This window comes from Natrix helvetica (assembly GCF_964273705.1).
Source record: "Natrix helvetica genome assembly, chromosome: 6".
Lineage (NCBI taxonomy): Eukaryota > Metazoa > Chordata > Lepidosauria > Squamata > Natricidae > Natrix > Natrix helvetica.
The window spans coordinates 82,113,697-82,140,547 of NC_138553.1; the positions used below are offsets into that span (position 1 = coordinate 82,113,697).

General features: G+C 42.3%; 1 protein-coding gene across 4 annotated transcripts in view; it reads left to right on the top strand.

The window, feature by feature from the left end:
- The window catches only part of LOC309394421 (platelet glycoprotein 4-like), a 74,770-nt gene that overhangs the window by 14,095 nt on the left and 33,824 nt on the right, over window positions 1–26,851 (top strand). The window contains exons 2-3 of one of the 4 annotated variants that reach the window (XM_081957557.1): window positions 21,442–21,554; window positions 25,971–26,070. The gene's annotated coding sequence lies outside the window, so the exon portion shown is untranslated. Of the gene's footprint in view, window positions 1–21,306; window positions 21,555–25,970; window positions 26,071–26,851 lie in introns of those variants that run through there. The other 3 variants (XM_081957556.1, XM_081957558.1, XM_081957559.1) reach the window with 3 other exon arrangements.

The window sequence follows — 26,851 nt, forward strand, 5'->3', positions numbered from 1 at the left end:
TTTATGACCATAACGGAGCCAAATATTTAATTTGCCAAGTGAAACATTTGTTAAGTGAGATTTGCCCAGTTTTACTCCCTTTCTTACCACAGTTGTTAAGTGAATCACTGCAGGGTTTAAGATAGTAGCAATAGCACTTAGACTTATATACCACTTCACAGGGCTCTACAGCCCTCTCTGAAGGGTTTACAGAGTCTGCCTCTTGCCCCCAACAATCTGGGTCCTGATTTTACCCACCTCAGAAGGATGGAAGGATGACTCAACCTTTGCGCCAGCCAGCATCAAACTCCTGGCAATGGGCAGAGTTAACCTGCAATACTAACCACTGGGAAGGTGGTAAGGAAAAGAAGGAAGGAAGGAAGGGAAGGAAGGAAGGAAGGAAGGAGGGAGGGAGAGCAAAAGCATTTAGACTTATATACCACTTCAAGGAAATTTCTCCTTAGTTCTAAGTTGCTTCTCTCCTACAACCCCGTGAGGGGTTTTACCCCTACAATATTTGTCTCCAGAGAGCAAGTCACCTGTGTACCAAGTATGGTTGAAATTGCTCGAGACAATCACAATCTATCCCAAAATATTTTCCTGCGCTCCTTTCTTTTCTTTGGGGGTTTGTAAGGCTAACAATAGGATTTGTCAACTTTTTTGTGGGCTGTATAACTGTAGGGGTGAAACCTCTGTGGTTGCATGGTGTAACAGCTGTCTATACAATTTGTTACTTAACAGCTGCTGTACAAAATGGCAATTAATTCAAGGGGAGAAATATAGAAGGGAGAAAAAGTGGGCAATGGAAAAACAGTTGCATTCCAAGACCGAGAAACATTGTATAATCTATTTAACATGGGGACAAATTTTGCACTTTATTTCTTTGTGTTAAGGCGGTAAGAGGTACTTGAGATTTTTCAATGCAATCCCTCTTGACATGATTCTACTTAATGGTTTGTAATGTTCACCATATGTTTTAGCCTCCAGTTCCCTAATCACCCTGGTTGCTCTTCTCTGCACTTTTTCTAGAGTCTCAACATCTTTTTTTATAGTGTGGTGACCAATACTGGATGCAGTACTCTAGGTGTGGTATTACTAGGGCTTAATAGAGTGGTATTGGTACCTCACTTGATCATGATTGCATTCCTCTTTTAATGCATCGTGGATTGTGTTGGCTTTTTTGGCTACCACCACACTGCTGGCTCATATTTAGCTGGTTGTCCACTAAGACTCCAAGATTTCTCTCCCAGTCATTGCTATTAAGCCTGGTTTCACCCTGTCTGTATGTGTTTTTCTTGCTTAAGTGTAAGACTCGACTTTTCTCTACATTGAATTTCATTTTGTTAGATAGGGCCCAGTGTTCAAGTCTGTCAAGATCCATCTGAATCTTGAGCCTATCTTCTAGGGCGTTAGCTATTCCTGCCAAATTTGCCATCTGCAAATTTGATGAGTTCCCCTTCTATTCCCTCATCGAAGTCATTTATGAAGATATTGAAGAGTACTGGGCCTAAGATGAACCTTGTGGTACCTCATTGCGTACTTCTCTCCATGTAGATTTAGACCCAATAAGGACTACATGTTGAGTCTGAAGGTCCTGATGTTTTCCCCAACCCAATTAAAAATCAAAGTTCTTTCTCCCCCAGTCCACATGTCCACCACATGGTCCAACCAGGTCACCATCCCAACTCCAGTTGGTTTCAGTCCATGCCTCCCCCAGCATCTGGTGAGAACGTCCTTGTTTCCCAGGAGAACAAATTTTATGTTGGCTACAAGTCTCCAGCTATCTCTACGCACCCCTCCCATTCCCACAGCTCCAACCAGCCTTGCTGTGGTGTAGCCCTGAAGATGCTCCAAAATGGCTTCAGGGTTGACACACGCCCAATCAGGATGGAGTCCTTTTCTAACCCTTCGGTGGGATCTTGGACAGGCTGAAAGTACTTGATGATTCCAATCCAGATGTTTGACTAACAAGGAAGTAGGACCCTACTCCCCACAAGCTGAAGGGCTAAGTAGGAGGAACACCTTATCCAGAGTATATTGGTCTCATAAACCCTGCTCCTCATTTGCTTATCTGGGAAAGTTGTTGCTTAATTTTGGTTTTATTGAGGGGAGAGGGAAATTATCTTCCTTACTTCTGGTTGAGAAATCAGTGTAAGTCCAATACTTCTTCCAGCTGCTTCTCTTCTCTCTACCCCACCCTACCCCATAACCTCAGGCTTATTGGCATGTACACAACTTAATATGTAATAAATGGACTTTTATAGCCACCCCACATATAAGTTGGCTTGAAATATGAGATTTCCACAGATCAAATTGAATGCAACTTGAATTATGGCCCCAGACCAAACGGCATTCTTGGTGGAGTGAAATCAATACGAGCAACGCTGTTTGATTTGGGTTATTCGTGATAACTCTAATGAAGTCTTTGCAAACTCCAGAGTCCTACATGGAAGAGATGTTTACCTGTGGATAATTGAAATGTAATCATCTCCATTAAACATTCATCCAGATGGGGACAAGTACCCTGCTATACCAGTTCTTCTTACTTAAATAATGTTTGATAACATTGGCCTGAAATGCCATATTATGATGGCTGAAGAGCTCTTTGGAGATAGCAAGAAAATCATAAGGTGCTAAAAAAAAAATAGCAATAGCACTTAAGATTGATATACCACTTCACTGTGCTTCATAGCCCTCTCTAAGTGGTTTATGTAGTCAGACTATTGCCCCCAACAATCCGGGTCCTCATTTTACTGACTTCGGAAGGATGGAAGGCTGAGTCAATGTTTGAGCTGGTCAGGATCGAATTGCTGGCAGTCGGCAGAGTTAGCTTGCAATCCTGCATTCTAACGACTACGCCACCAGGAAGAAGAATGAGAAAGGGAATAAGAGAGAGAGGAAGGGAGGGAAGAGAGAAAGGGAGAAAGAGAGAGAGAGAGAAGAGAAAGGGAGGGAAGGAAGGAGGAATAGCCATAGCACTTAGACTTATATACCACTTCATAATGTTTTTACAGCCCTCTCTAAGTGGTTTACAGAGTCAGCCTTTTGCCCTCAACAATCTGGGTCCTCATTTTACTGATCTCAGAAGGATGGAAGGTTGAGTTGACTTTGAGCTGGTCAGGATCGAACTGCTGGCAGTCAGCAGAGTTAGCCTGCAATCCAGCATTCTAACCACTACGCCACCAGGAAAAAGAATGAGAAAGGGAATAAAAGAGAGGGGAAGGGAGGGAAGAAAGGAAGGGAGAAAGAGAGAGAGAGAGAGAGAGAGAGAGAAAGAGAGAAAGGGAAGGAGGGAAGGAGGGAGGGAAGAAGGGACTAGCACTTAGAGATCTATACCACTTCATAGTGCTTTACAGCCCTAAGCGTTTTACAGAATCAGCCTATTGCCCCAACAATTGGGGTCCTCATTTTACCGATCTTGGAAGGATGGAAGGCTGAGTTAACCTTGAGCTGGTCAGGATTGAACTCCTGGCTGTGGTCAGAATTAACTTGCAATACTGCATTCTAACCACTGCGCCACCAGAAAGGAGAATGAGAAAGGGAATACAAGGGGAAGGGATAGGAAGGAGGAAAAGCAATAGCTCTTAGACTTATATACCGCTTCACAGTGCTTTTACAGCCCTCTTGAAGCAGTTTATAGAGTCAGCCTATTGCCCCCGACAATCGACACTTTATCGATCTCGGAAGGATGGGGGAGGGAGAGAGAGGGAGAAAGAGAGACAATGAGAAAAAGAAAGATATAGAGCACAGCTAGGCAATGATCTTGGTTTTGAAAGATAATTGCCATAGGCTTATGCAAATGCAGACATTCTGAGAAGCTAACAGTGCTGAGAATCAGGGCCTGAAGACATCACTCTGTTTGAAAAAGTTAGGAAAACTCTCTAGTCCTGGAAATTAAGGTTTGTCTTCCTCCGTTTCCTCAATCCTGCTTGACATAAAATTACCTCCTCTTAGTTAGCGTACTTTCACAAGATAGGAAACGGTATCTCTTCCCGCAGCTTTTGCCAACAGGCGACAGCGGAAAGTTTAGCAACTTCTATGGGAACAATCTGCAAAGCGTATGAAGTTCCAATTAGTAGATGCTCAAAGGTGGAGTAGCTCACTACATATCGTTCTAAAGAATAGGAGAAGGGTTAGAGCCCCTGCTGAGACGAAAAAGCATAGTTCTCCCAAACCTCCAAAATCAACTTCTACTCTTTTTTTCCAAAGTTTTTTTTTTAAATACAACTTTACACATATGATAGAAACAAAGCGTTGACTGGATCTTCCCCTTTTAACATCCTCTCCTTCACCTAATCCATTTTACCTCGTGACTTGGTTTTCACTTTCAGCCAAATTATTTTCTTCCATTATTTTCCAATTTTTTAGACTCATTTTTTCTTACAATATCTTCAATTGCCCCTTTAAAAATTGCACCAAATTATAGTTTCATATTTCTCTATTGGTCTATAAACAATGTTTATATATTTGGGCACACCAGGTGCTTTGACATAACTTAATCATTTCCTTGGCTCAGCTGATAAGGGATGAGAGCCTGTGGCTTAGAGGTTAATATAACTGCCTAATATGTAAAAACAGCCCAGGTTCAAATCCCAGTAAGAGTATGGCTAGATGATGAGAGCTAAATAGCTTGAAATAGATCTATACTAGTCTCCCTTCATTTATTTATCAGCAAAAATGCAATATAAACAATGTATATCCTCTAGTTATGTTTTGATATAGAGAGCATTTCTTTCCATTTTTTCTACAATTAACAATATACTATATTTTCTTTATTTCTTAATTAGTTGCATAACAATACCAATCATACTATGATCCCCTTTAATCTACTAATGCAACTCTTTTCCCCCTTCTTCCTCTTTTATCAACTTCTACTCTTGAGAATTCCAGCTCGTCAGAGGTCATCTCGGTTTATTCAGTTTATCCAATTCAAACATTTATTGTCAGACTACAACATATGTACAAGATTGGCTGAGCCTCCCTTCGTTCACTGCCCCGCCCCAACACAATACAACTCACAGTGAAAGACAAAAAAAAAATCCTTAGCCCAGGGAATCCTACTAACAAACACCCAGTCCTATTGCACCCTGTGAACTTATTGCACAGAGAGAAGGAGGGGGAGAGAAAAAGACAGAGAGAGAGGGGGAGACAGAGTCAGACAGAGACAGAGAGAGACAGAGACAGAAACACAGACACAGAAAGAGAAAGCAGATACAGAAAGAGAAAGAGAGAAAGAGGGAGACAGAGAGAGACAGAGAGAGGGAGACAGAGAGGGAGAAAGAGAACGACACAGAGAGACAGAGACAGAGAGAGACACACACACACAGAGAGAGAAAGAGACAGAGAGAGACAGAGAGAAGAGACAGAGAGGGAGATAGAGAAAGACAGAGAGAGGGAGGGAAACAGAGAGGGAGGGAGACAGAGAGAAAGGGAGACAGAGACAGAGACAGACAGACACACATAGAGAGAGAGAGAGAGAAAGAAAGAGAAAGAAGCAGAGGCACACATAGAGAAAGACAGAGAGACAGAGAGGGAGACAAAGACAGAAGGGAGGGAGGGAGACAGAAGGACAGAGAAAGACACACAGAGAGAAAGACAGAGAGAAAGGAAGACAAAGAGAAAGGGAGACAGAAAGACAGAGAGAGACAGAGAGAGAGAGACACACACAGAGAGACACAGAGGGAGACAGAGAAAAGGAGACAGAGAGACAGAGAGAGAGAGAGAGAGACAGAGAAAGAGAGAGAAAGAGACAGAGGCACACAGAGAGAAAGACAGAGAGACAGAGAGGGAGACAGAGAGACAGAAGGGAGGGAGGGAGACAGAGAAAGACAGAGAAAGGCAGAGAGAGAGAAAGACAAGAGAAAGGGAGACAGAGAAAGACAGAGAGAGAAAATGAAAGATAGACAGATATAGAAAGATATGGGAAGATATAGAAAGATTGAAAGATTGAGAGATTGATTTCATAATGAAAAAACCTGAATGTTTATTTAAAAAATGAAGGCGTAACATTCTTTATGCTGATGTGTCAAGTCTCCATGATTGCCACAGAGCTTCCCACCCCTCTCCTTTCAGGGCCAATATTTACTTCTCTCCGGAGATTTAAAAGCAAAGCTCTGGATCATCAGAGCTTTTCAAAGCTCAGAATGTTGCCCTATGAATTAATCTTTGTTTGCATAACTCTGGATGACACTCTTGATGAGAATACTAGAATCGCAGTTCTTGAGTTCTTGTAACTGGGGATCTTATTTTTTTTTTTTATATAATATCTTGCTTTACTTTTAATATAAACTTGAATTGGGGGATTTGCTTTGGCGGGGGGGGGTTGGCTTGATGCTTGCAGATTGGAAAGTTGGAAGGGACCTCCTGTTTAGCGCAGAATCCAGCTGGCAGCGTAGAATTCCAGCTGTGCATATCTAATAAAGCAGAGCCCAGAGGTTATCTGGGTAATCGGTTTCAATATTGAGTGAAACCTGGCTCAATAGCAGTGACTGGGAGAGGGATCTGGAGGTCCATAGATTTCTTACTCTCCTTTTCTCCAGAAATCTAGGAGGTAACTGACTGTAGATCTCTCTTCATCATAGGATGAAGGAATCACCTCCTTCTCTCTTTTTTTTAAAAAAAACTTTTTATTTTTATTTCTCCATAACCACTCTGACATCATTAATCTTACTCATCTGGGTACAGTCTTTGTCTCATCCTATTTAACTGTTATGTCATTTTTAATCTATTCTTATCTTGTTTTTACATTTACATTTCAATTGCCTTTTAATTCAACTCCTCCACTATAATTTACATTCCCCCCCCCCAAATTATTCAATTTTCATTTTGTCTTTTTGTTCGTTTTCTATCCAGTGATAAAAACATCCCCATATCTTACAATCCTCTGATTCTTCCTTCTCTTTAATTGCCAACGTTAATCTGTTCGTATCTGCAGAGTCTAATATTTTTATTTTTTTAAATAAAAAATTCATTAAATGTTTTGATCTTTAAAAACAATTGGGAAGACACAGCAAAGAAAAAAAAACACAGTAAGACGTAACAAAAAAACCAGAACATACATAACAATATACAATAATTTTACAGCTTTCTCTATCGACTTTCCTCCTTAGCTTTCATAATTCTCCCTTCTGCACTGCCTTCCTCTCACTATAACCTTGTCCTATGATTTAACAAACATAGTATTAACACCTATAATAGTCTAATATTTTTTTAATTACCTCTCCCTCGGAGGGATTTTTTTTTCCATTTTCCAATTTTGTGCAAATACAATTCTAGCTGCAGTTATCACATGGATAATTAAATATACATTTTCTTTACTATATTTCTCTGGTAAAATACCCAACAAAAACAGTTTTGGCTTTAAATCAATATACTGCTGTATCGTCCTTCCCAACCACATGTGAACTTTTGTCCAATATTTTTTTGCCTCTGCACATGTCCACCACACATGATAATAGGATCCCGGGATCTGGTGAGACTTCCAACACTTGGTTGAATAATCTTTAAACATTTTTTCCAATCTTTCTGGTAAGATATGCCATCTACAAAGCATTTTATACACATTCTCTTTATATGCTGTTGCCATTGTTAATTTAGGAATCATCTCCTCCTCTACACAGACGAAATGGGATTTTTGAGGTTGAATGGGTGAAATTCGGAGCACATTATCAGTAAACAGAAAAGTTTCTTTTATCAGAAGGGTTAAAGCCAGTGGTGAATTTTTTTTTTTTGCCATCAGTTCTCTGGGCGTGGCTTGGTGGGGAAGGTCATGTGACTGGGTGGGTGTGGCCAACTTTTTAAATTTTTTAAAACATTTTTAACTACCTATTCGCCTGAACCAGTTGTAAAAGAAAAATGCTTTAAGAAGTGAAAAAAAGAGATTCCGTTATGTCGTGCGATTGTGAGAACCTTTTTTTTTCTTTTCAAAGCATTTTTTTTATTACTGGTTCAGGTGAATAGGTAGTTTAAAAAATCTTTAAAAAGTGAAAGGTTCCCATGACACAGCTGATTGTCATGGAAACTTGTTGTTTTTCATTTTTAAAGTATTTTTTTCCTGCTGATTCGGGCAAATAGGTAGTAAAAAATTTCTTTAAGAAGTGAAAAGTTCCCACGATCGCACAACACAGCTGATTGTCATGGAAACTTTTTTTCCCCACTTTTTAACGCATTTTTTTTTCTTGCCGATTTGGGCGAATAGGCAGGAAAAAAATACTTTAAAAAGTGGGGAAAAAAAGATTCCCATGATTGCACAGAGCTGATTGTCATGGATACTTTCCCCCCACTTTTTAAAGCATTTTTTTCCTGCCAGTTCAGGGAATAGGCAGGAAAAAAAAAACTTTAAAAAGTGAAAAAAAGTTTCCCACAATCACACGACACAGCTGATTGTCATGGAAACATTTTTTTTCACTTTTTAAAGTATTTTTTTCCTGCTTGTTCGTGTGAATAGTCAGGAAAAAAAATACTTTAAAAAGTGGAAAAAATGAGCCACGCAATCCTTGGAAGCTTTTTTTTTTTTTTTTACTACCAGTTCGCAGAACCAACGACAATTATCCCTACCGGTTCAGCTGATCCAGGCCGAACCGGGAGGATTTTACCCGTGGTTGTAGCAGCCGAATTGTGCACCTAGTGTACAAATCTCTAATTGGAAGGCAAAGTAAATTTTTGGATGGAAGACAAACAAATAGTGGAGCCCATAAATCTAAGCCAATTGGCAACTACCGCGGGAATATTGTTATGCCATTGCAAAGGCAGGGTTATATTGTCATGCTCCTCAGAAGGGTGTGTCCAAAGTTTCAAAGCACAGCCATAATTATAGGCCGTAATTGCTTGCAACCCAATAAGCTCGACTACAGGGTTTCAAGTTCTGGAATAGCCTATCTTGGTCGCGATTGCCTTGTGATTTTTTTTTTTCAGATGGCTAAACTGGGAAATTAAAAATAAACCCTCTTATGCCCTCCAGCTGGGTTTGGCTCAGAGGCTCTAAAGCAGTGTTTCTCAAAGTGGTCCATACCGCCCCCTTGGGGGGCGTTAAAGAAGTGTAAGGGGGCGGTAGGAAGTTCCGCCTTACATGGGGGCGTTGAACGTACAGAAGGGGGAGTTGAACAAATTCTATTTATTACTTGTTCTGTGACTAGGCGGACTCACACAGCAGTCATTGCACGCGGCACGCGGGCAAACCTGCAACACCGATCGTTGCTGTTGGAAACATGGCTTTCATACGAGCAAATGTGCACTTCCTTAGTCAGTCTTGGGTCTAACATTGCGTCCCCAGTAGCGCAAGGAATAGAAAATTCAATAAAATCCCATAGAATGCTGATCAAATTTCTATGATATCCTATTCAAATTTCTATGGCTGTGCTACTGGGGGTCTAGTGTTTGCCGCGCGCAGTGACTGCTGTGTGAGTCAGCCTCCTTTCACTGCGCCAGGAATGGAGGCTTCCCCAGTAGCACAAGGAATAGAAATTTCAATAGAATCTCATAGAAAGGTGATCAAATTTCTACGGTATTCTATTTAAATTTCTATGGCTGTGCTGTTGGGGTTGCTGGGTCTTCTTCCTTAGAGTTTAGGCGTCCTTGGCACATCTGACGAGCGAAAATGCCAGTTTCGGATACGTCCTTCCCTTCTGTCTGAACAGCCAATCACGTTACAGACCGTCATTTGTGTGTCAGACGTCGGAGATGCCCAGTAATTACTACCATAGAGTTATGAATAGAATTTCATCAAATTTCTGTGGTATTCTATTGATATTTCTATGAATATTTCTTTACTTTGATTTTTCAGAAATTTGAGTCATATACCCGGTGGAAAAAAGTCATAGAGTTATGAATAGATTTCCATAGAAATATTGTAAAATTCTATTGATAACTCTATGGCTTTTTCCACCGGGATGATGTTGTTAATCGACGGATTTTCAAATTAATTGTACTATCAGCCACCCTAAGATAAGGTGAGTGTTTGACCACCTCTATGGTCGTTCTAACCGTTAGAACTATTGTTATTGATATAGAATTTAAATAAATATTTCGTATAAGTCGATGTACAAGATTACAACATCCGTGCTTCAATATCTTGTTATAAATTAATAGAGTTGAGTCATAAAGCTGGCCTATTGTTTCTGGGGCTAGTAACATAAAAGCTAAGCTGCTTGCAAACTAGGATATAGCAAGCACTTGCAAACATTCCTGTAACATAAAACGTCTTTTCTTGCAACTGCTTGCATAGCCACACGCAAACGTAAAAAATGCAACCATTTGCTTTTGGCAATGTAACATAAACCTCCAATCCGCTTGCAAAGCCGTTCGCAAATTTGCATGCAGCTGGAGGTGCTTGCAAAGTCGCCTTTCTATGATTCATCGATGAGAATGAAGAAAAAGCCATAGAGTTATCAATGGAATTTCCTAATACTTCTATGACATCATGTTCATAGATCTACCGGTGAAAAATTTATTTACATGTAATACATTTTGCAATTTAATACATTTTGTATATTATACAATTAAATAATCTTTAGGGGGCGGTGGCAAATCAAATTGTGTCTTAAGGGGGCGATGGTTAAAAAAGGTTTGAGAAACACTGCTCTAAAGGATCAGGATCGGACTAGAGCTGGAAGGGACCTTGGAGGTCTTCTAGTCCAACCCCCTACTGAACCTTATGCCATTTCAGATAAGTGGCTGTCCAGTCTTTTCTTAAAAATCTCCAGCATTGGATCAATCACAACTTCTGGTGGCAAGCTGTTCCACTGGTTAATTGTCCTCACTGTTAGGAAGCTTCTCCTTAATTCCAGGTTGCTTCTCTCCTTGCTTTGTTTCCATCCATTGCTTCTTGTCCTGCCCTCAGGTGCTTTGGCAAAAAGCTTGACTCCCTCTTCTTTGTGGCAGGGCCTCAAATATTAGAAGACTGCTATCATGTCTCCCCTAGTCCTTCTTTCTCTTAAGCTAGACATACCCAGTTCCTGCAACCATTCTTCATATGTTTTAGCCTCCAGTCCCCTAATCCTCTTTGTTCCTCTTCTCTGCACTCTTTCTAGAGTCTCCACATCTTTTTCACATCGTGGCGACCAAAACTGAATGCAGGATTCCAAGTGTGATCTTACTAAGGCTTTATAACGTGATTCTATCCCTCTGTTAATGGATAGTTAATGGATAGTTAATGGATAGTTAATGGGTTAATTGTATGCAGGTATCCCAAAAACGTCAAAACAAATAAAACCAATATGTCAATCCATTTCAAACTATCTGCAAGTGATTTCTCACCATCTGGGCTGTGATCGTATCTTAGATGCATAAGCTGGGTTGACAAAATCAGAAACGGGGAGGGGATAAGCCAAGGGAAGCCAAGGGAAATCATCGAAACCATGAAAAAGCAAAAGTTGGAATATTTCGGACATATGATGCGACACCTGGAAAAATACGCCATCCTTCACTTAATCCTCCAAGGAAAGATTGAAAGCAAACAAGGTCCAGGCAGAAGAAGGCTTCAACATGGCTTCAACATGGGCAAAACTCAGCAGCACTTTTTCGTTAGGCTGTTGATAAAAATTAGGATTTCCAATGTAATCGCCAACATCCGATGACAAATATGGCACAAGAAGAAGAAGGCTTCTGGGCCAGGAGAAGAGTTGAGTCCAGCAAATGCATAGTTGGTATGGGATTATTATGGTCCCTTCATCAAAATTTCATATTTTTTGGTGGAGGGGTGTCCTAATTTTTATTTTCTGCTTATTTATAAGAGCTTGCTCTGCCCTTGAAAGCTAGCCATTTTTATAAGATGAGTGACCATATATATCTTGTACATAATTTCATGCAACGGTTCTTTAGATATTATGAAGCTTCCTCCAGCATTGGTCAACGCACTGATTTTATTAAAGATTTGGGAAGAAACGTCTAATGATCATGAGTACTAAGTACCATATTTTCCCTAAAATAAAATTGGGTATTACATTAATTTCTGCTCCCAAAGATGCATTACGGTTTATTTTCCAGTTATTTGGGAGGGAAATGAGGTACTAAATGTGTCCGTCTGACTGAGGAACTTAACTGGGGCTTATTTTGGGGGATAGTGTTCCTGATACAGTGAAAATCACATGCTTAGTCCCCAAAAAACCCTTTTTATTTCAAAGGCTGTGAAATATGTTCATTCACAGCCCATAATGAGTCACAAATAGTTTGTAAAGAGTCCAACAATATCCTAAAAGTCTTTCGGGATAAGGCTTATCTTGCTTGAAACGCTGCCAAAGACCTAATTGTCAATTAGCTTTCAAGGCCACACGGAGCACAGAGTCAAAATGGAGCTTCAGAATTTAAACCGACCAGCATGAACAAAGTTGCTTCCTACAAAGGCTCATGTGCCTCCTTTATGTCTTATAGGAGAGGCCAATCATCTCCAAGCCTTATTCCCAAGTTGCCCCTTCTGTCTTAACTGTTCTTGCCTTCTGGCAGCCCTGCGCATGTGTGCAATGGGAACAGACTCCCCCTGTTCCTCTACCTCTCTGCTGTCCGACTCCGGAGGCAGCATATAACTCCCAGATGGCCCTGGCCCCCTCTCTGCCTCCGATGCAGAGCCTTCTCCAGATTCCAGGACTGGCCCATGTTCCTCCCCAACCTCTTCACTGTCCGACTTTGCTGCCAACTCTGCAGGCTGCTGGCAGACCACAACAGATAGGGTTTATATTACAAGCATCCTGAAAAATCATATCAGGGTTTAGTTTCCAGTTGGGTCTTATTTTTGGAGAAGCACGATAGGTGTTAATCACAAATAACCCAACCCACACACAAAGAGTTTGAACCAGGTACTTTATTGTCTATTGCCTACTACGTAGGAATCTTTCTGGACTGTCGGTTTGTTCCTGGAATAGATAAAAGTTCAAAGTCATTCGACAGGGATCAGATCTGGCCCTCTTGTGTCTCTACCTTTAGAGTCTATACTAACTTCCTACTTGACGCCTCCTCCGGGCAGGCACAATCTCCCTCTGTCTGTAAATCTTCTAAGAAGGAAGAGCGCCTGCGCTAGACTGATATGAATCAGTCATTAGTAAAAGAAGACATATTTGATAGCCTAAAGCAGTGAGGATGGACCTTTTTGCAAAGGTGGTCCAAAATTGTGTGCCTGTGCCCACACCCACAATGCAATGTGTCCCACCCAACTGTGCATGTGTGTGCAACTCCCCCCCCCCGCGCGCGCATACGCACACAGGTTTTTGCCCTTCCCAGGCTCCGAAGGCTTTCCCGTAGCCCAGGGCAGGCGAAAGCAGCCTCCCACGATCCTCCGGAAGGCCAAAAATCAGCTGGCCGATATGCACACACATGTTGGAGCTGACAGCTCGCGTGCCAGCAAATATGGCTCCTCCCGCTACAGGTTTGCCATCATAGACCTAAAGCCTGCATGTGAGATGGTGTTTGCAGACTTATTTCAAGCATTTATGCATTTATTATTTATTTAAACCCTTTACATAGCGTCTTATACGGAACTCTGGGGGGCAGCCAATCAGGAGTTAAAGCCATGTTAAAAAAAAAACCAACCCACTTAAAACTGCAAAAACAATAAACACTGAACACAAAAATTAGCATTTTGAGTTGTGCTGATTAGGATCTTGCAGGAAGCTAAAGTTGCATAGCCAGGAAGAATGAAGTAATTAGTTTTTGGTGCAGTTACGGTAGTAAAGTGGTTGTAAAATCACGGGCATGCCCTGCTCTAGTTCTCTCCCCCCCCCCCCCCGTGGATTATTGTATTTTCCTGAGAAGGAAATAGAGGAATAGAAGGGAATCTGAAAAACATACGGAGGTGGCACATGCAAATATGAAGGTAGCATACTCATCCCAACCTTTTTCAGGAAGTGAGACTGGGGCCTCTACATTTGCCTTGAGGGATTTAGAGTTCATGTTGTTAATTTTCCTCTTCCCTTTACCTTCTTTCCTTCTTTCTTTCCTTCCTTCTACCCTCCCTTTCTCATTCTTCCTTCCTTCTTTCCTCCCTCCCCTTCTCTTCTCTTCCCTTCCTCATCCCTCCCTTCCCCTCCCCTTCCTCAACCTCCTTTCTTCTTCCCTCTCCCCTTCCCTCCCTCTGCCTTCCCTTTCTCCTTCTCCTTCCTCTCTTCTTCTCCCTTCTCTTTCCTTCCCTTCCTCAATCTCCTTTCTTCTTCCCTCTCTCTTTCTTCCCTTCCTTATCCCCTCCTTCCCTTCCTCCTTCTCCCTCCCTCCTTCTCCCTTCTCTTCCCTTCCCTTCTCTTCCTCAATCTTTCTTATTCTCTCTTTCTCCCTTCCTTTCCCTCCCTCTGCCTTCCCTTCCTCATCCCTTCCTTCCCGTCCTCCTTCTCCTCCCTCCCTCCCTCTCTTCCCTTCCCTTCCTCAATCTCCTTTCTTCTTCCCTCTCTCTTTCTTCCCTTCCCTCCCTCTGCCTTCCCTTCCTCATTCCCTTTTCTTCCCTTCCACATTCTCCTCCCTCCCTCTCCCTCCCCTTCCTCAATCTTCTTTCTTCTTCCCTCTTCCCTCTTCCCTCCCTCCTCCCCTCCCTTCCCTTTCCTCCTCCCCTTCCTCCTCCCCTCCTCTCCTCCCTCATCCTCCTTCCTTCCTCACCCTTCTCTCCTCTTCCTCAATCTTTTTTTCCTTTTTCCCTCCCTCTCCCTTCCCCATCCTCTCCTTTCCTCCCCTTCCTCAATCTCCCTTCTTCTCCCCTCCTCTCTCGCCTTCCCTTTCCTCCTTCCCTTCCTCATCCCCTCCTTCCCTTCCTCGTTCTCCTCCCTCCCTCTCCCTTCTCTCCTCTTCCTCAATCTTTTTTTTCATTCTTCCCTCCCTCCCTCCCGTTTCCCTTCCCCATCCCCTCCTTTCCTCCCCTTCCTCAATCTCCCTTCTTCTCCCCCTCCCTTCCCAACAGAAGGCGCCAAAGCCCAACAAAGATGAAAAGAAAGTTTACTGGACAAAAAAAAAAGTTTCTTGGCAAACTTTGAGTAACAAACGTCCCTCCTGTCCTGAAACTTCAGAGCCAGCCTGCTGTTTTTGCCGAGCTGCATCCACTGTTTAATCTTTCCGCCCTGCCTACCGGTAACCACCTCCACCCACTTTATGGTCTGTAGCACATGCCAATGGCCTTCCCACACACAGGAGTTGAGAATTGCAGTGTCTGCGGGAGGCTTGCAAATCAGGCACTTAATTAGGTGGGATTGGCTAACTCCTTCCTGCCTTCAATCCTGTTTCCCGGGACTGACCGATATAGGGTTGGTAGAAGTTATGTGCAGAGCTTCAGAGGAGCTGCTCTCCCAACTTCGTGGCCACCTGCAGCCTTTTGACTTTGAAGACTAGAGGGAGAAACTTGGATTGTCCTCCGCTTGTTCCTCAGCTCTTCCTGATTCTCCCGGGACAGATTACTATAGTCACTGAGATCGCTTTATTTTATTTTTAAATCTCTACTGAGGCTGATGAAAGATCAACGGACTCTTGAAGCACTGGGCAGCCTTACTCCATCCTCAGCTTCTGCAGAGTTTCTATAGCAATCTCTGTGAATCAGGATTCAACAGAGGCGATTTTGGGGGGTCTGATTTGGCTTTCACCATCCTACCAGTCCCGTTGGCAGACTCCTTGAGTTCCACCCATCCATCCCAGGTTGGTTTGCATCTTCCAAGAGCGTAGTTGGTGGCCTGCGAAAACTCTTGTCGCTTTTTTGGGGGGAAGATCCTAAATTAGGTGTAGGATGCGTGATTAGGGAAGAGCTGCTGAAACTGATCCTACGTGTAATTTGAACGTGTCTTCCCTTTTCTCCATACCGGTTGTGACCTGGGGTTGCAGCCTTTGCTTCCAAACAAAAATAGTGTTGATAAACAGAGTCCTCAAACTGGGCATATTCCTTACAAAGGGAAGAGAAGTTCGTGTTATATCTCTCACCGAGGAGAGAAGCAACATAGAACTAAGGAGGAACTTGCTAATGGCGAGAACCGGTGGAGTAACTGGCCACCAGAAATCGTGGTGCTTCATCACTTGGGGGGGGGGGCTTTGAAGAAGAGACTGGACTACCATTGGTCAGAAACAGTGTAAGGTATCCTGCTTGGGTGGGAGCGGGTTGGACTAGATGACTACGAGGTCCCTTCCAACTCTGCTAATCTGTAGAACGAAGTGAGACAGCGTAGTTTTAATAGGGTCATAAAATTATCGCAGGATTTTGGTAAGGGGCATGAAGTCCTTAATTCCATAAATTCGTTCGTTCTTATTGGGTGCACGTTTCAAGTGAAATAGTGTAGATCCTCCTGCAAGAGCAGGGGGTTGGACTAAATGACCTCCAAGGTCCCTTCCCAGTCTGCTAATCTGTAGAACAAAGGGAGCCAGCGTAGGTGTAAATTATTGCAGGATTTTGATAAGGGGCATGAAGTTCTTAATTCCATAAATACATTCATTCCTATTGGGTGCATGTTTCAAGTGAAATAGTGTAAGCACTCCTGCAAGAATGGGGGTTAGACTAGATGACCTCCAAGGTCCCTTCCAGCTCTGTTACTGTGACTTTCATCCTAGTTACTGTATTTTGGGTCTGCATTTGATTTCTTACATGCATTGAGAGCAGGGGACGCTGCCTTCACCTCGGTTTAAAAGAAATAATGGAAATCAAAGCAGGCGTAATAGAGTTAAGATGATCGCTTTTGTGTCTCTCTTAAGTTGAAGTGTGCAGAATCCATGGTGGGTCTTGGGAGTTGCAGAAATCTGTGCACCCTTTGTCAAAATACAATAGACACAGGATGGGATTTCTCCAGGATAGAGACTTGCCTTGATTCTTTGTACCTGAGGGATGCAATAAATAAAAACAGAAATAATCAGCCCTCCAGAATGTGAAGGCACATGCAGATGGAATAGATACTGAAAGAAGCGTTTTAATTGATGCCTGCCCTTGAATTTGCATCCATTGATTTCTTGCTTTGTTTGAAGAAAGTAAAAGTGACTCTGTCTATCATCTGCTTATCTGCCTGCCTCTCTCTCTCTCTCCCCCTTTCCCTCAGTCAGTCTCTCTCTCTCTCTCTCTCTCTCTCTCTCTCTCTCTCTCTCTCTCTCTCTCTCTCTCTCTCTCTCTCTCTCTCTCTCTCTCTCTCTCTTTCTTTCTATCTTGTATCACTATAAGATTTTTATTAAAATATTTTGGGAAAGTCAGACAATCCAATGCACCACAGAAAATACTTTTTTGGCAGGGCTGCACTAATACAGACATACTTTAAAAAGACTAGTATCGATATTTGATACCTATTAAGCAACTCCAGAGCTTAAAAGACTTTGCAGTAAGCCAAAACCAGCAAAGACAAGCATTTGATGGACGGATGGATAGATGGATAGGTGAATAGATGGATAGATGAATAGGTGAATAGATGGATAGATAGATAGGTGGATAGATGGAGGATAGAGAGATAGATGATAGACAGACAGACAGATGATAGATAGACATAGAGATAGATAGATATAAATTTAGATGACATATAGGGATAGGTAGGTAGGTAGGTAGGTAGGTAGGTAGGTAGGTAGGTAGGTAGGTAGATAGATAGATAGATAGATAGATAGATAGATAGATAGATAGATAGATAGATAGATAGATAGATAGATAGATAGATAGATAGATAGATAGATTGATAGATTGATAGATTGATAGATAGATAGATAGATAGATAGATAGATAGATAGATAGATAGATAGATAGATATAGAAACACACACAGACACAGACACACACAGACATGTTTGTCGTTGCTGGTTTCAGCTTACTGGAAAGTATTTTAAACTTGTGTGTGTGTGTGTGTATTCATATTGTGGTTACGCTATCAGTTCTTCTGTAAGAGTGAAGGACATTTTCAAACAAGCAAATGGTAAAACATTGCTGGCTGAGCTGGGAAAACGAATTGGAATCGGAGGCATTGGCGATAAACTGGATCAAAAAAACCAAAATATTTGCAGGTGGCTGAAATATCAGTTTTTATGGCCGGCTGGTGTCTTGGAGGTGGGTGGAAATGCAACCTTGTGAATCGTTGCTGCAGATGGGAAAAGCCAAAGCGGTTACCGACCTTGAGAAAGGAAAATATCCTGAGCCTTGCTTGCATTTTATTTTTGCACTTTTTGAGATCTTCCAGTGACGATGGTCCAGATTTGAGATCTGTCCACTTTCTCTTTTATTTATTTCTAATTTATTTAATTAGTTTGTTAAACCTGTACGAGATAACAGGTATAAGTATAAATATGGACGTGAACACAGGAAATGGGTACAAATAAGTGGGGACAGTAAGAAAGGGACGGTAGACACACTGGTGCGCTTATGCACGCCCCTTTTACGGACCTCTTAGGAATGGGGTGGGGTCAACAGTAGACAATTTAAGGTTGAAGCTGTTTGAGTGTTTGACGATGTAACAACGGAGTCAGGTAGAGCATTCCAGGCGTTGACCACTCTGTTGCTGAAGTCGTATTTTCTGCAGTCGAGTTTGGAGCCGTTGACCTTGAGTTTGTATCTATTCTGAGTTTGTGTGTTGTTGCCGTTGAAGCTGAAGTAGTCCTTGACAGGTAAGACGTTGTAGCAGATAATTTTGTGTACTACGCTTAGATCAGATCGAAGGCGGCATAGTTCTAAGTTGTCTAAACATAAAATTTCAAGTCTGGTGGCATAAGGGATTCTGTTGCGAGCAGAGGAATGGAGGACTCTTGAAATACCTCTGGACTCACTCAGTTGTATTAATGTCCAATATGCAGTGCGGATTCCAGACAGACGAGCTGTATTGGAGAATTGGTCTAGCAAAGGTTTTGCATGCAATAGCAGTACAATAGCAGTACAATATTTGCATGCAATAGCAGTACAATAGTAGTACAGTTAGCAGTATAATATCACCGGAGAAGAAGCTACGCAAAATTAGGTTAATAACTCTTAATGCCTTCTTGGCAATGCTGTTACAGTGAGCTCTTGATTTCAAAATCCACTTTCTCCCCCAATCATAATCTAATAATTCTAATTCTTCTAATGCAGCTAGTCCTTGACGCACAATGGTTTGTTTAGTGAACATTCAAAGTTCCAACGGCACTAAAGAAAGGGACTTGCGGTCGTTCCTCACACTTATGACCGTTGCATCATTCCCCTGGGTCACGTGGTTTCCATTCGGATGCTTGACAACTGGCTCATACTTAGGACGGTTGCAGCATCCCCGGGGAGCCACACCACCTCCTGACAAAGTCAATGGGGAAGCCTGATTCACTTAATGACCGTGTTGCCAATGTAAGAAACCGCAGCGATTCGCTTCACAAATGTGGCAAGAAAGGTCATAAAATGGGGCAAAACTCACTTAAATTTTCACTTAATCTCACTTAGCAACATAAACTCCGGGATCAATTGTGGTCGTAAGTCGAGGAATATCTGTAATCTCCTCCAGGTTATATTTTCTCAATGCAAATCCGCTATAAATTACGCCTGTTAATTAATCTTAGCTATTCTTCCTCCCTTAACTACCAAGGAGTAACTATCTTCAAGAAAACCCTAGTCCTCGACTTACAACAGTTTGCTTACTGACCGTTCAAAGTTACATCACTGAAAAAGTGACTTATGACCATGTTTCACCCTTACAACCGTTGCAGCCTCCCCACAGTCACGCAATCCAAATTCAGATGCTTGGCTCATCTTTATGATGGTTGCAGTGTCCCGGGGTCACGTGATCCCCTTTTGCCGACCTTCCGATGAGCAAAGTCAACGGGGAAACCAGTTTCACTTAACGACCACGTTAGTCACTTAATAACTGCCGTGGTTCAGTTCAGCTTCAGTTTATTTTATCGATTCGCGCTTGGGGCAGATCAAAATGAAGAGTCCCAGAGTTCCAAATTAATACTAAAACCTGATTAAAAGCAATTTAAAAGGAAATTGGAATAAAAATATATGACTTAAAATGAAATTGGAATAAAATATACGATTTAAAATGAAATTGGAATAAAATAGGTTTAGAATGAAATTGGAATAAAAAATAATGGAATATATAGATAAATCGAATAGGATAAAATGATATTTTGGGATCAAACTGGTGTGATTCAGTGAACAGCTGTGGCCAGAAAGTTTGCCAAATGGGTCAAAACCCACGCAACCAATGACTCACTTAGCCACAGAGATTCGGGGTTCGAGTGCGGTTGTAAGTTCAAGGCCTGCCTGTAAGATGCATCTTACCAGTAAATTTTTTCATTCATTAAAATTTTTAGCTGAGCCAATGCTTCCCTTTCCTGAATGAAATCTTATCTTTGTTGGATGAAAGCCTGCTTTTAAGAGAGGGAGGGAGAGAGAGGGGGAGGGAGGGAGGGAGAGGGAGATATGAGAGATCGCCCAGAGAGAGAGAGATGAGAGAGAGAAAGAGAGAAAGAAAAAGAAAGAGAGGGAGAAAGAGAGAGAGATGAGAGAGAGAGATGTGTGTGTGAGAGAGATAGAGAGACGAGAGAGAGACAGAGAGAGATAAGTGAGGGGGAGAAAGAGAGGGAGAAAGAGAGATGAGAGAGAGAGAGAGAGGCGAGAGAGATATGTGTGTGTGAGAGATGAGATAAGAGAGAGACACAGAAAGAGAGAAAGATAAGAGAGAAGGAGGGAGAAAAAGAGAGATGAGAGAGGGGGAAAGAGAGGAAAAAAGAAAGAGGGATGAGATAGAGATGTGTGTGTGAGAGAGATGACACAGAGAGAGAGAGAGATAAGAGAGAGGGGGTGAAAGAGAGAGAGATGAGAAACAGAGAGAGAGAGACAGATAAGAGAGAGGGAGGGAGAGAAAAAGGGAAAGAGGGAGAAAGAGAGAGATGTGTGTAAGGGAGAAGGGGGAGGGAGAAAGAGAGAAAGGAGAGAGAGGTGTGCTTGTATGAGAGAGAGATGAGAGAGAGGGAGGGAGAAAGAGAGGGAGAAAGAGAGAGAGAGAGAAAGAGAGAGAGATGAGAGATGTGTGTGAGAGAGAGAGAGATGAGAGGAGAGAGAGAGAGAGAGAGACAGAGACAGAGACAGAGAGAGACATGAGAGAGAGAGGTTTGTGTGTGAGAGAGAGAGAAAGAGAGAGAAAGAGAGAGGAAGAGATCCAACTTTGATTATATTTGTACAGCCAGCAGAGCAAACAGTTCAGTCACCTGGGGACAGACCCAAAGGCCGTCCTTGCTTGACTGTTTCATGTGTGAGCAGTTTGTTTGGGACCCTTTTCCGTTGCGATAAGGAAGGCTGACTCATGTTACAGAGGGGAGCGATAACACGATAACATGAGCCTGCCCTTTTAGTTAGGATGACCCTTGATACAGTTGTAAGGCAACCTCTTCCCCTCCCCTTCCCCTCCCCTTCCCCAAAGCAGTTGTGAATCGGAAAGGGGAGTGTGTGTGTGTGTGTTTGTGTGTGAAAGCAGAAGGTTATAAATTGTTATAAATAGCTAAGGCAATGTTAATTTGGGAGATGTTTTGGCAAACCAACTGGGAAGTTAAATTGAAGAAGTCACTCAGCCCGTCCCATGACTTCTGGATTTATTAGGTCAAAAGGATCCACACTTCGCTTTGCAGAAGGAAATCCTGGATCGGAGTAACAAGTAATCTCCTTTCAAAGCCCGGGGCGTTAGAGATCTGTTTACACAGCCTTTATAGAAGGTAAGGTCTGTTTTGCATTTAGAAGCGGTTCAGTCATGTCAAATTAAAACCACTTTTTTCCTCCCCCCCCCCCCCCGCTGGTATTCTAAACAAATGTTATGGTTTCGAGATGGCTTAGGGAGGGATAATTTATTTTTTAAATTGGTCTCTCTTTTTTTCCCCGTCAGGATATCCAAGTACTGACGTGTTTTTAAAAGATTTTTTTTTAGAATTCTAGAAAAAGAAAATATGTTGCCTTCTTTCCGCATTTTGCTTCTTGCACAGATGATGGTTTTGCAAAAATTCCTGATCTGTCATATTTCATAACATTGGGAATCTGTACTGAATAGTTGATCTATCATCTATCTATCTATCTATCTATCTATCTATCTATCTATCTATCTATCTATCTATCTATCATCTATCTATCTATCTATCTATCTATCTATCTATCTATCTATTATCTGCCATCTATATATATAATGTAGTATAAATCAGTATAGTATTCAGTATAGATATACTATATAGGATATATATATATCCATCAACCTTGAAGGACTGTTGAAGGAACTGAGCATAGCTAGTCTAGAGAAAAGAAGGACTAGGGGAGACATGATAGCAGTCTTCCAATATCTCAGGGGTTGCCACAAAGAAGAGGGAGTCAAACTATTCTCCAAGGCACCTGAGGGTAGGACAAGAAGCAATGGGTGGAAACTAATCAAGGAGAGAAGCAACTTAGAACTGAGGAGGAATTTCCTGACAGTTAGAACAATTAATCAGTGGAACAGAAGTTGCCTCCAGAAGTTGTGAATTCTCCAACACTGGGAGTTTTTAAGAAGATGTTGGACAACCATTTTTCTGAAGTGGTGTACGGTTTCCTGCCGAGGCAGGGGGATTGGACTAGAAGATCTCCAAGGTCCCTTCCAACTTTGTTATTCTACTCTACTCTACTCTACTCTACTCTACTCTACTCTACTCTACTCTACTCTATTCCGTTCTATATAGAATAAGTCCATATGCTACTCAGCACAGATCTCAATATCATGAAATACTGCAGATCAAGAATTTTTGCAAGAATCTTTTGTCTGCGCAGACAATAGATCCAGTGTATTATTGTCTGTCCAGCTATTAGGCGCTCCTAACTTTAACTCGTTTGAATTTGGAGTCAAGCGCTTCATTCAAAGTGGGATGGCATCAATTAGATTGACTTTTCTTATTGTACAGCGTTGCGACTAGAAGTTCTTGGCCCGGCAACTCTCCAAGGTCTGGTAAGGTCTGTGGTTGCAATTAAACCTTGAAAGACTTATTTCTGGGACATTTTCTGGATGTGGATGCCAGGAATTCACATTAACCAAAACAAAAGGGTTTTGTTTTTTTTTGCAGGACAAGGAGCCTTTTTTTGTGTGATTCTATAAAGCCTAGATCAGAACTTGATGGAGCGGTAAGAGATAGAGAAAAGATCTGCTCTCCCTTTAGGTTTTTTTTTCCCTGAATGTGCTTAAATAGAACAACTGGAAGCTCAGGAATTCGGTGGAGCTCAGGATGTTCTACCGTTCTCCTCATCCTTCCGGACAGTTGCTGGAGCTACCAGGAGCTGCAGTCCAAAAACAGCAGGAAAGCTTTTATTTCCCCCCGCTCCAGCACTGTCTTAAATCTTCTGCAATGATAAAGGAAATGTGTGGAAGGTTTATTAAAAAAAACCTGAAAACTTTCCAAGGAAGGATTGCTTCACGTCCTGATTCCATTTCGGGAATATAACTGTTGTGGCTTGCTTTGGGTTTTCTGCAACAGGGAGTTCCTTGCGCGGATGCAAATCTTGCATCGCTTTGTCCTCTGTGCTGAAGGTTGCTTCCAGAACTATTTGCTCTGGAGTGATTGTCAGAAAGAAAAGAAAGGCAATTAAAATGCATCCAGGCGACTGGAAAAAAACCGATTTGAGTCCTCCACTCCTTTGCTCACAACAGAATCCCTTTCGCCACCAGACTTGAAATTTTGGGCTTAGACAATTTAGAACTTCACCGTCTTCGATCCGACCTAAGGGTAGTACATAAAATTATCTCCTACAATGTCCTACCTCTCAATGACTACTTCAGCTTCAACCACAACAACACACAAACTCACAATAGATACAAACTCAAGGTCAACCGCTCCAAACTCGATTGCAGAAAATACGACTTCAGCAACAGAGTGGTCAACGGCTGGAATGCTCTACCTGACTCTGTGGTTTCTTCCCCAAATCCTCAAAACTTTAACCTTAGAGTGTCTACTGTTGACCTCGCCCCAATCCTAAGAGGTCTATAAGGGCCGTGCATAAGCACACCAGCATTCCTACCGTCCCTGTCCTAATATTCCCTTGTCTTCGTATCCATTTCATGTATTCATAATCATATCTATACTTATATATGGTATCTAATTCATGCTTGACGAAAATAAATAAATAGAAATAAAATAGAAATAAAAAGCCTTGGCTTTCAAACAAAGCAGGAGAAAGAGATAGAAGTTGGGAAGCCAATGTGGGAGAACATTAACGGATATTTTGAAGTTCATTTTTGTCAGCTTGTTCTTTAAAAAAAATCCTTATCCCTATCCCTTCCCTTCTCTTTCTTCTCTTTTATTTTCTATTCTACTCCTTTCTCTTCTCTTTTGTATTCTGTTCTATTCTATTCCATTCTATTCTATTCCATTCCATTCCATTCCCTTCTATTTTCTATTTTCTATTCCCTTCCCTTCTATTTTCTTTCCATTCCATTCCATTCCATTCTAAATTATTGCAGGATTTTGATAAGGAGCATGAAATCCTTCATTCCATGAGTACATTTGTTCTTATTGGGTGCATGTTTCAGTGAGCCTTTGGGGAAAAGGACCTATTTCCCTGGATCTTTTGGAATGCAATCAGGGAACGAGGCCAATTCAACCCAGGTTGCACAATGGCCGATGAAGTAAGTGCGGCACGACACAAGTTCGGCTTTCCCGTTGCTTTCCAGAGCTGCACACTTTGCAAGTGCAAGGACTGGTTGCAAAGTTGGGTTTTTTATTCCTTTCTGTTCACCACGACGCATTGCTAAACAAGAGGCCCTTGCTTCATCAGTTCACCTGTATGGGTGGTTCTACAGTGGGAAAAGGGGAAAACCGAGTCTCCTCACTGGAAACAATAATACATGTGTAGATGTTTGTAGGGTGAGGGGAAGAGGTCTTCTGCTAAAAAGGAACTGGAGGAGGAGTGGAATTTGAGGGGGGAATTGATGAAACCAGGGAAAAGTTAACAATGGACAAAGCATGGAAGGTTGAAGGGTAAAAAGGAAGGGGGGAAGGGAAAGGGAGAGGAGAGGAGAAGGAAAAGAGAGGGGGTGAAGGAGAGGAGGAGGGGAGAGGAGAAGGAAAGGAGGGGAGAGGAGAAGGAAAGGAGGGAAGAGGTGAAGGAAAGGAAGAGGGTGAAGGAAAGGAGGGGAGAGGAGAAGGAAAGGAGAGAAGAGGTGAAGGAAAGGAAGAGGGTGAAGGAAAGGAGGGGAGAGGAGAAGAGAAGGAGAGGAGGGGAGGAGAGGAGAAGGAAAGGAGAGGAGAGGAAAAGGAAAGGAGGGAATAGGTGAAGGAAAGGAAGGAAGGTGAATGAAAGGAGGGGAGAGGAGAAGGAAAGGAAAGAAGGTGAGGGGAGGAGAAGGAGAAGAGAAAAAAGGAGGAGAAGGAGAGGACAAGAAAAGGAGGTGAGAGGAGAGGAGAAGGCAAGGAGGGAAGATATGAAGGAAAAGAGGGGAGGAGAGAAGAAAAGATGAAGGGAAAGGAAAGGAGATAGGAAAGGAAAAAGAGGAAAGGAAGAAGGAAAGGAAAAAAAAGTTGAGATGAACATAGTTGCAAGGGACCTTCAAGGTCTTCTAGTCCAAACGTGACACTTCACAAAGTCCTTGGTTTTCTTCTAGGATCATTCCTTCCCCCACCCCACCTCACCCCCACCCCAACTTTTCAGAGGAGCCTAAGGACCCAAGGATTTCTCACTGTTTTCCTACTGGAGAAGTCCCCTTGTGGGGGGGGGGGGACCTTACTCCGGCCAGATGAGTCAACAGCATGCTATGTGCTGAGACAACCAGGAGAGCAGCGTAGACAGATTCCAGATGATGAGAAGCTTCCACTCTTCCCAGCCAGCCAAAGTGGAAGCTGCAAACTCCCATTGTTTTTTTGGAAAGGAGGAGAGCCCATCTTCCTAAACAAACAAGGTTTTATCAGCTGCCTTTTTGGGTGTGGAACCGAGGAGAAAACATTGGAGCCTTGGCTCATCCCTTCGTCTCTCCAAAAGGCAGTACTGAAATAGTTTAGCTGCTTGGATTTTGCTGGTTTTCCTTTTCCTTTCTCTTAAAGCCATGTTTCTCATTCTCTGGCAGCTACATTGACTTCTCCAGAACTGCCTTAAATGATGCAATGGTTTCAAATTCTTTTTTTCTGCAGCCTTAGGAAAAAGAGATTAGCTAGATACACCTCTGAGCTGCTTTGGGGAGTCCTAACACCTCACAGTACTACTCTTGCTGTTCTTCTTAGCATGTTGCATGTAAGTATATGTGTGCCGGTGTCTTGTCTTGTCTTTGTGTGGCGTCTAGGATGTCCCGCGTGGGAATATGGAGGGTGGTTGAGACACTCTAGATTTTCATGTCTCAAAAGTGTTTTTTTTCCCCCCAAAAGGCAACTTTGACTTTCTTAGTGGTTTCCCCGCCCCCCCCCCTTGAAAACGTTTCGCTGTTCATCCAAGAAGCTTCTTCAGTTCTGAAGAAAACATGTGAAGAAAAGCTTTGAAACATTTCCTTGAAAATGTTTCACTGCTCATCTAAGAAGCTTCTTCGCATCTGTTTGCACAGAGTATCTTAAAATCAGAAAGCCAGTTTGGTGTGGTGGTGAAGGCTCCCTCTTCTTTGGGGCAACCCCTGAGATATCGGAAGACTGCTATCTTCCCTCCCCTAGTCCTCCTTTTCATCAAACTAGACATATTCCCAGTTCCTGCAACCGTTCTTCATATGTTTTAGCCTCCAGTCCCCTAATCCTCTTTGTTGCTCTTCTCTGGACCCTTTCTAGAGTCTCCACATCTTTTCTACATCGTGGCGACCAAAACTGGATGCATATTAAGCATGGTACCATCTAAAGGACAAAATGTGTGTTGTGATATTGTGATGCAAGCTGCATTGTTAGTTCATATTGTACGTTTTGCCCCCACTCTTTGGTATGGACACCTCAGAATCAGAATAGATCTTCTTGTCCAACCCCCTGCTCAAGCAGGAGATCCTGTACCATTCCAGACAAGTGGATGTCCAATCTCTTTTTAAAAACCTCCAGTGTCG